General features: G+C 36.3%; 1 pseudogene; it reads right to left on the reverse strand.

The window, feature by feature from the left end:
• Positions 1-2,085: 2,085 nt before the first annotated feature.
• On the reverse strand, positions 2,086-2,660 carry LOC126947187 (ras-related protein Rab-9A-like; annotated as a pseudogene).
• Between the last annotated feature and the right edge of the window lie 7,204 nt (positions 2,661-9,864).

Here is a 9,864-nt window from a genome sequence, read left to right on the forward strand (position 1 = left end):
CTTACAAGGTGTTGTCATAATATGAAAGTGAAAACTTAAGTTGGTACAGAAAGGTAAAAAGGTATTTCCTAAGCCAAGAAACACTTGGAATGTTTTAACTTCAATGAGAAATCTTTCCCTAAGGATGAAAAGTAACGCAAATATTTAGTCCCTTAATGGAACTGTAATTTTTCATCCTCAGCACAGCACGTTGTAATTGTTACATTAGTAATCAAAAGCACATATGTGTGATCTCAAAGTTCGGTAGTTAGCCTTAAAGAAAAAAAAAAAAAAAGAAAGAAAGAAAAAACTTGAACTCTCTCAAGAGAAAAGCTTTCCATTCACAGCTTGAACCTCACTGGATATATGACAGACTGTATGGAGCAACCTCTGTACCACCGGACCCCACGCTTTCTTCAAACTACGGAGCATGATCTATGGTTCTTTTGTCTAGCAAGGCTCTGCAGCATCTTCTCACCACTCCAGCTGCACACTCACCTCCTGGTTTGTTCTTCAACCATCTTCTATTGTATTTTCCATAAAATGTTTTCAGATGGCAAAATCGACCCTTATGTTTGGATATTAGACTTTCAAAAACTTAAATTAGGGCCATGAAGAGAAGTGTTTCTAGGTAATTTTTTAAAAAGCCTCTCCCGATATGACAGCCAGCTCCCCTCACCCAGCATATTCTTTGATATTCCCATCATTCCTCAGTTGAGGGTCTCATTCACACTCAGCCTAGGCTTCAGCCAGCCTCTGTAGAATCAGAGAGTCAACAACCGCACAGCATATGAACTTGATCTCTGAAAGACCACAATTTGCTTCAACAAGTCTGATCATTGGAGATAGTCTTTTTCAAACAACCACAACAAAAATCCTTGAGATAAATAAGTAAAGAGTCTTCAGTGATAGAGAAGACACTAGGTAAATGCATGGCTAAATAAAGTTGTCTTTATTTACCCTCTGACAGAGTACAATTCTTAGTATTTTCTCTGAGAGCCATAATGTTAGCTTGTGTCTTGTGTTAGAAAGGAATGGCTTAACTTCAACTAGGAGGCTTTCCCCAAGGTTAAAGAAGGTAACACAAATATTAACTAGTCCATTAGTGGAAATGTAATTTTGTATCCTCCACACAGCACGTTGTAATTGTTACGTCAGTTATCAAATGCGTATTTGGCTGTTCTCCAAGTTCAGTAGTTAGCCTTTTTCTTAAAACTGAACTCTGTCTGTGGAAATGATTTCCATTCACGGACAGCCCGAATTTATCTGGATGCATGACAGGCTGTGTGCAGCAACTCTCATACCACTGGGGGCCTGCCCTTCTCCTGCGGCTCTGGAACATGACCTAGGGGGGTAGAGGTGCATTCAGGGCACACAAATGATGAGTAATTACTAGTGAGAGTAATTCTAACGAAACGTAGGATAAAAATAGGCAAGTTTAAATCATTTTGAGGAGAATGAAGCAGTAAGCTAAGTAACAATGCATTGCAGGTACTTTACATTTTAGTCTTCAATATCTAACATTTTTGCTTCAGGAAATTATTTCCTTGAACCAAGAATGCAATGTTAATTGCATAAAGACTTGTATGTATAAAAAGTAGTACTCCATTTCTCCAGGAAATAAATTCAGGTATAACTTCTAGTGTAGTCAAGTTTCTTATTTTAATTACAATTAGTCTTAGTTATCTCATTTCTTAGTTCTGTCACCGACATATGTAAGTCAAAGAAACGTTTTAAGTCAACCGTTAACAATTTGTAAATGTAAAGTGCCATTACTGATAAAACATTGTTCTTCCATGAGTTGATGTGTCCCTTCTCTCACCAACTAGTAAAGCAGGACAATACACTCGTTGAATTTTATTTGTAGATGATACCAACTAGTAGAGCAGGACAATACACTCATCGAATTTTATTTGTAGATGATACACTGCTGCAAACTGTAATTCTTTTCTTATCCTCATGTTGATTTTGTGTATACCTGTGAGTTGATTAGAACACATCAACAACTTCTAACAATCCTCAGCAAAATGAGCTAGTCCTGGGCTAGCTCATGAAGATTGAGCTACCAAGCTACCAAGCTACCAAGCTCATGAAGATTGGGCTAGGTCAATGAAGACTGACCATGTCTGTGTGCCTCAACTGATCCAACATATCCTGGTTCACAGGAACTCTTCAAACCGCTTCCTCAAAGGCTGGTGCCACCCTTGTGGCATCTTTTGCACTTGTTTCAAAGTAAAAATAGTTGCCGTCATCCCTGCGCAAACCTGGGCTTCTTCTGCAGACACCTGCTATTCACTTATGTCTAGTCTTGCTACCCAGAATCACAAAAGGAAAGCTCTTGAGTTCTTCCACATTTGCGTAATATATGAATTATTTCTTCCGGTTACTAAAATTCTGGAAGCTTTGTGAATCGTCGACAACAAAAGTAAGCAGGCAGCCGACAGAATCTCTGTAAAATGACATCCTCAGGTTTCAGAATCACTCCTGACCTGCCATGTCCCAAATCTGCATGGTACCACAATGTTTGTCCACTTCCAAATCATGTTTAAAAATTCCACACCTATTGTCTTAAAGAGCTGGATATCAAACTTTTTAGTTACATATCTGTTCATAAGTGAACTCCTCCCAACGCCACCATCTCCAAGGAGAATTACTTTAAAAAGTGATGAATTTCCTGCCATTATTAATCTCAAGAGCTTCAAAAACTCTGTAAAACATAAAGACACCATTCCCTTACTGTTGCGTAGTAAGCCCCACCACAGTTGGTTAAAGATGTTTAAAAGGTCAGCGTGTGCCTGTTTCTGAAGTGGCAATATTTATGCTTTAAGGAGCACGTCCATGACCAATGTAAGGGAGGTTAGAGTTTAGAGCTGGAAACTTTATAACCATATCCAGGCCAAAAAGAACAGGCTGGTTTGGATCAAACACACCACCACATTTTATAAAAGGCTGACAGTCTGGGTAAAGTGGCTCGTGCTTTTAATCCCAACAGTTTGGGAGGCAGAGGTGGGTGGATCACTTGAGGTCAGGAGTTCAAGACCAGCTTGACCAATATGGTGAGAAACCCCACCGTTAGTAAAAATACACAGATACACAGAAGTTAGCTGGTCGTGCTGGGTGGGGGGGTGCCTGTAATCTCAGCTACTCAGAAGGCTGAGGCAGGAGAATTGCTTGAACCCAGGAGGCAGAGGTCGCAGTGAGCAGAGATTGCACCGCTGAACTCCAGCTAAGTGACAGAGCAAGACTCCATCTCAAAAACAAAAACAAACACAACAACAACAACAACAAAACAGACTGTCACAGCTTATCCGAGATTAAACTTTGGATACCACTAGACGGAGAAAGTTTATGGTTTACACAGATTGGAAGCTGCACTCGTATTCCAGAAGCGCATTTTCTGTATATTTACAGATAATTATACTTCTTTGTCAGGAAGGAGGAGGACAGATTTTATTTAGATGGTTAACTTATCTCCACAGGAAAGAGACAAAAGCATCAGCATGCTCCTGTCCAAAAAGCTAGTTCATAATTTATAAATCTGGGTTGTTATATTTATATCTAGAAAACAGAGGGTTCAGGGTTTCTCAATCAGAGAGTAGAATTCAATATGCAGGAAAATAGCAGTTTATTGTTGATATGGTCCTGAAGGTTATCTTTTAAATCAAAGAGGAGTGATGATTGGCAAAGACAGGAAGCCCACATACAACCCGTGAGCCCAAATCCACCCCAAGAAAGCACAGCCAGGAAGCTCTTACCCCTATCCAAGTTAATGGAGTTTGTAATTCTAAAAGCCACACATTTAGCATGAGAAAGTTACTAAAAATGCCAGAAATATAGCTGAGATTATGTAATCAAGGATCTCACTGGCTATTCAATAAAACATTCCTTTTCAGTTATGAGGTCAGCAAATTACTATTCACACCAGGAGAGAAAGGATATAAATAAGACCTTCTACCTACGTATTACCAGCACTAACTTCTATTGTTAAGATTATAAGCTCCCAAGCACAAACCTGGAGATCTCTTTTTCTGTTGTTTGTGTTCTTTAGAAAGTTAAGAGTGTTTGGGTTGTTTGATCTGTGTTGCTCATGTACAAAGAAGGTCTAAGTTTATGAAAGTCAGAGTTGACTTACCATAATGACAAGTGGAAGCCAGAGTTTATACAGGCAGGGGCCATGGTCATATCTGGGCCAAGCAGTCAGTGATTATGTAGCAAAAACTAAATTTTGACCTCTAATTTGTGTAGTAAACATACAACTCTTGGGCTGAAAAACTGTTGCTACACATATATGAGCTCTGGCTGTAGATCTGTATGCTCTTCTGTGATTTTTTAAGTTGACATGGGTGTAAGATCATTGATGCGTAAAGTCTGTGTCCTACCGTCTTGACTATAAATGAGCTTGCACTGTCCCCAAAGAGCAAGATGAATGAGCTTGCGCTTTTCATATTTTGATTGATTTTTGGAATTCTGTGTTTGTGTTTGCGGTTTTCCAGTGTGGCTGATTATACTTTTTCCATAGCGAGTACCATTTGTGTTTTCTGAACCCTTCATTCTCATTCCTAAATATGAATTCTTTGGTTCTGTTAAGTCGCAGCCTGACGAAAGTGTTCTTATTTGTGATGAAAATGACTGGTAGGTACAAACACCACACTTTCTCTTCCATGCATATACTGTTTATCCATGTGATTTATATCCCCTAGCCTATCTACATTGAATACAGTGTGTAAAGTTAGCTGCAAGTATTCCACTTTACATTGCATACACACGTAAGTACACACACATAGATCTGTATATATAAATATGATACAGGAACACTGACCTACTTTGATTTGTGTATTGACATGAATTTTCAGACTGGGTGACAAAGTGGGACCCTGCCTCAAAACAAGTATATGTTGGAGAGGGATCAATGTCTCAAAGGCTTTCATCTAACTGAGAGGAAAAAAAAAAGGCAGTGTTCATACAAATTTAACTTTAGCATCTCAGTTAAAAAAACTAGAATTCAGAAGATAGCTCCTAACCCTTCTTACTCATACGCAAGAATTTTAACAATTCAGGGGTGTGTGTGTGTGTGTGTGTGAGAAAGAGAGAGAGACAGAGAGAGAGAGTGTGCGTGTGTGTTCATTCACAATCAAGAAGCTCACATTAGTGAGCATGTAGTATTAACCCGAACTTATCAGCAAGTTCTAGATCTAGGTCAGGGAAAGAAAAAGTTCAGTTTGTATACAGCCACTAAGCTTGTGTTGATTTTCAGTGACAGTCAAAGACAGCAGGTATAAAGGTAAAAAGAGTGTGTTTCTGTTCAAGTATATTTCAATGTTAATTTAAGAGGGACATACAGTTTTATAATCCAACACGTGGCCAATGTTTCTGTAACATATGGGTATACTTTATATGCCAAATAAACAAGACATGAGACTATTCTTGCAGAAAGTGGAATATTCTGCCTAACTGTATACAATTGAGAAACTTCAATTTATATCAAAGTTAGAGCAAAGCTAGGTTTGATTTACCTGAAACTATGCATCCCTGTTAAAGAAGAATAATCATAATCATAATCATAATAAAAACAAGCAATCAGGATTTATGCAATATGAAGGCTTATGGTAATACCCATGCATGTGTAGCACAGAATTTTTATAATGAAGAAGAACACATCTGTGTCCAATAAATAAGAAGAAGGCCTATATTGATATAAATATAAGCTTTTATCCATTTATAGAGAAGTCAGGAGTGTTACAGAAGAGACTCCATTATCTTTGGAAAATGAGTACAGAACACTTTATTTTTCAGGAAGACATTCTAAAATTGAACCAGTTTCCATCAAGATTAGTGGAGAGCAAACAGAAAACCTAAGAACAAGAGAAGATATTCCCCAGCTGCACCAACAAAGTCTAAAATTCAGCATCTACAGGAAGCTTTAACACATCAACAAGCAAATAACAAATAACTATTAAAAGTACTCAAAGACCTGAACAGACCTTTCTCTAAACAAGACATATAAGTGGCCAGTAAATATGTGATACAATTTTCATCATCATTAATTTTTTCATGAATGCAAATCAAAACCGCTATAAGATACCATCTCACACTAGTCAGAATGGCTGTTAAGAATCAAAAATTAAAAAAAAAAAAATGGCAGGTACTAATGAAGCTGCAGAGAATAGAAAATGCTTCTCCATTGCTAATGAGAATGCAGAAGAGTTCAGCCACTTTAAAAAGCAGGCTGAGGACTTCTCCAGTAACCTAAAATGAAGCTAACCTTCCACACAGAAATTCTATCACTGGTAGGTGTCCGGAAATGAAAAAAATACATCATCCCAACAAAAAGACACATGCTTGCATATCTCGAATGCAACACTACACAAATTTGCAAAAACGTGGGAGTTAACCTAGGTGGAGTGGACAAAGAAAACTAGTATACAGTGCATCAGTGGTAGATGCGATTTTAAAAAAAATGTACCTATGCATGAAGGAATACTATGTAGCAATAAACCAGAAAGAAATGATGATGACATTTACAGCAGCAGGATGCAGACAGAGGCCATATTTATTGCAGGAACAGAAAAAAAATACCACATGTTCTCACTTATAAGCAGAAGATGAGTATTGAAAACACGTGCACATAAATATGGAAGCAGCAGACACTGTGGAAATAAAGAGAATAAAAAATTGAAGTGAGCTAAAAAGTTCCCTTTTGGATACCATGCTCACTAGCTGGGTGATGAGATTCGTACTGCGTAAGCCACTGTCATGCAATATTTGCATGTAACAAACAAGGACACATGATAGTGGTATTAAAAATAAAATACAAATTTGAAGAAGAAACAAAAAAGATGAGTGTAGATATGCCCCATTAAAATGTAAGTTAAAATGGGCTGGAAAATTTTTATATGAAATGCCCACCCGTACCCAAGAAAAAAACTGGTTTGACATAGTGAGCACAGTGTTTCTATGATCAAGAAAAGGAGATTTTTTTTTTTGTGTGTGTGTGTGTGTGTGTGTGTGTATTTTTGCCTGTATGTGCGTGGTGTTACTTTTGTTTGCATATATTTTCAAATATGTGTACATATATACATGATTAAATGTGTATATATATAATTCAAACAAGAAAAAATAAAAATTGGTACAGCTCAGAAATTTATTTCTATCTAAGGTTAGAAGTCATCCCATAGTAATACAGCCAAGAAACCCATCAAGATATCTAAACTTATTTACTCAAAAAGGATTACCTTATAAACTAAACTTCTAAACAACACTACTGTAGCTGAATAAATACATCCATGGGCAAAGAGGGAGAAATTGGGAGTTTTCAAACCAGGCCATAAGCATACATACCCAGAAAAGAAAATTAGCACAGATCGTGCAGCTGAGAGTTTGCATTTTAAACTCAAGAACAAAAAAAGTAATAATGTGTATTGTCAGCTCATTTCTATATTCAACAATATATGCGCTCACATTGGCAGGAAACACAATGTAAATATATGAGGAAAAATAAGGCTTGGAAGTCTCCAGGTCCATTAAATTCTAGGTGAGAATGACAACAAGGTTGATCACATAAATTTTCTTACACTGAAAGAGAACATATTTTATAAATCCTAGATGCTTGCATCTCACTAAAAAGGGGAAGGTGAAGTTTATACCTGCAGGTTTAAAGGTATAAAAAATACCTAGGTAGTATACTGCCACCACATTTGTATCCATGAACAATAGAGGTGGGCTGACAATAAGAATATGCATTAGTCTTCAGGAAAACGGCACAACATATGCACTCCTCACAAATACGTTCACACTAAGTATGCTTTAAGGTTTATACAACTTGAAATTGTATATACATATGTAAGAAACAGTGGAGAAAAATTTATAAAGCCTAAAAGGTCATTACAGTATTACAATAATAATAATACATATGAGATTAATGCAGTAACCAAATCTCCTTCCGCATTCAAGGGAGACATTGTGCAATATTTACCCAGCTAGGAATGTCATAACTTTGTCTAATAATAATGGCTCTTGGGCTGTATTCTCTCAGAAAACTATATTCATAACCAAAGATTGAGGAGCACAGATATTACACAACTAGAAAACTTCCATCCATCATAAGAAAACAACAGTATCGAGATTTATAAATTGATAAATCCATGTATAAGATTTCAACAGGAAGTAAAAGTTTGAGGAGAGGCAAGGAGTAGGAACGGGAAATGGAAAACTTCAGCAATCAGCTCCCACTCATAGAAGAATCAATACGAACAAATATCCACACTTGAAAATACGTGCTCATACATAAGACTGAAACCAGGTGGCTGATAGCAGTAGTGGGTAGTAACACAATAATGAGAAAAGACATCATTTAAAAGAGCAGTAATGGGAGTTTTATACTGGTCGCATCATCCTTCCAATAACCTGTTAGCAAAGTGCAGAGAGAGAAAATGGCTGCTTGTAGCAGAGGAAAATGATGACCAAACTTTCCTTAAACACCAGCATTGGCATACCACAGAGCACTGAGAAGGCTCTCAGGGACCAGGCCTCCAGCCTGGCACATCTACTGAAAGATGCCAGACACACCCTGGCATAATAATGATGAAACAAACAAAAACCTGGGAGCTAAAATATATTTTACAAATATTAAAATGAAAAAGAGCATCAATGCCAAATCTGACCCATCCAGCACAAAAGAAGACACTGGAAACTAAAAGATAAGTTACTTCAAAATGTAAAGTCTCAGGAGAAAGCTGTAGTCAAAAAAGAAAAAAGAGAGCTTGTGGGATTTATGAAACAGCATGAAGACAATAATATTACTCATCATAAGAATAACAAAAGAAGAAAAATATATAAACGTACAAATAACATGTTTTAAATGACAGCAGAGTGTTTTCCCAACTGGCATAAAAATGTAACATTTAGGCACACAAAGTTCAGACTTTTCCAATCATATTGGTTTGTACAAAACGACAGTAAAATATTTTGTAGTGAAGCTTCCAAAAGTTTTTAAAAAACAAAAAAGAGCCAGTCCTGAAAGCAGACACACACACACACACACACAGACACACACACACACACAGAAACAAACAACAACAAAAAAGGATAAAACCACCTACAAGGGAGTCCCCAACAGCTAGCACCTTTGTCATTAGAGACACTGCAATTAAGGCGTGAGTGAGATACCATTTACATATTAATAATAATATGAAGAAAAAAAATCCTGCCTACTAAGAGTAATGCACCCAGGAAACCTTTTCTCCAAAATAAAGGAAAGATGAAGTTTTCCAAATAAGCAAAATCTGAGGATGTGTATTGCCATAAGACCTATCAGGTAAGCCATGATAAGACAGGACGTCATGCTGGAAGAGAAAAACACTAATTAGCACATGAAAAGGTATAAAAGGATAAAGCTCACTGGTAAAGGCACTCAGTAAAATAAAGAACATTTTGATATTGTGATGGAGGTGTGTTAGTAACGTGTATCTTTAGTATGAAGGTGAAGAGATAAAATGATTGCAAATAATAATGACTTCATTAATTTGACAAGGGAAACAAATTACAAAATTATACATTTAAAAATAAATACATGAATAAAATATATCTGCATAAATGTGTGTATATGTTATATATAGTATGTATGCATATATAATATCTAATAAGTAATATGGAATATATAATACACACTATATAATGTATATGTATATACACATACATTTTTCCTTGCTTAAATATATTATATATTATGTATATGTTATATTTAATACAGTATATATTATGTAAATGTTATGTTACATATGTTCTATCTCATACAGTATATATTATATACAATATTATATATTATATGTTATCTATTATATTTACAAATATATACTATGTTTAACCTATATACACACATTCATAACT

This window comes from Macaca thibetana, chromosome Y, assembly GCF_024542745.1.
Source record: "Macaca thibetana thibetana isolate TM-01 chromosome Y, ASM2454274v1, whole genome shotgun sequence".
In the NCBI taxonomy this organism is placed as follows: domain Eukaryota; kingdom Metazoa; phylum Chordata; class Mammalia; order Primates; family Cercopithecidae; genus Macaca; species Macaca thibetana.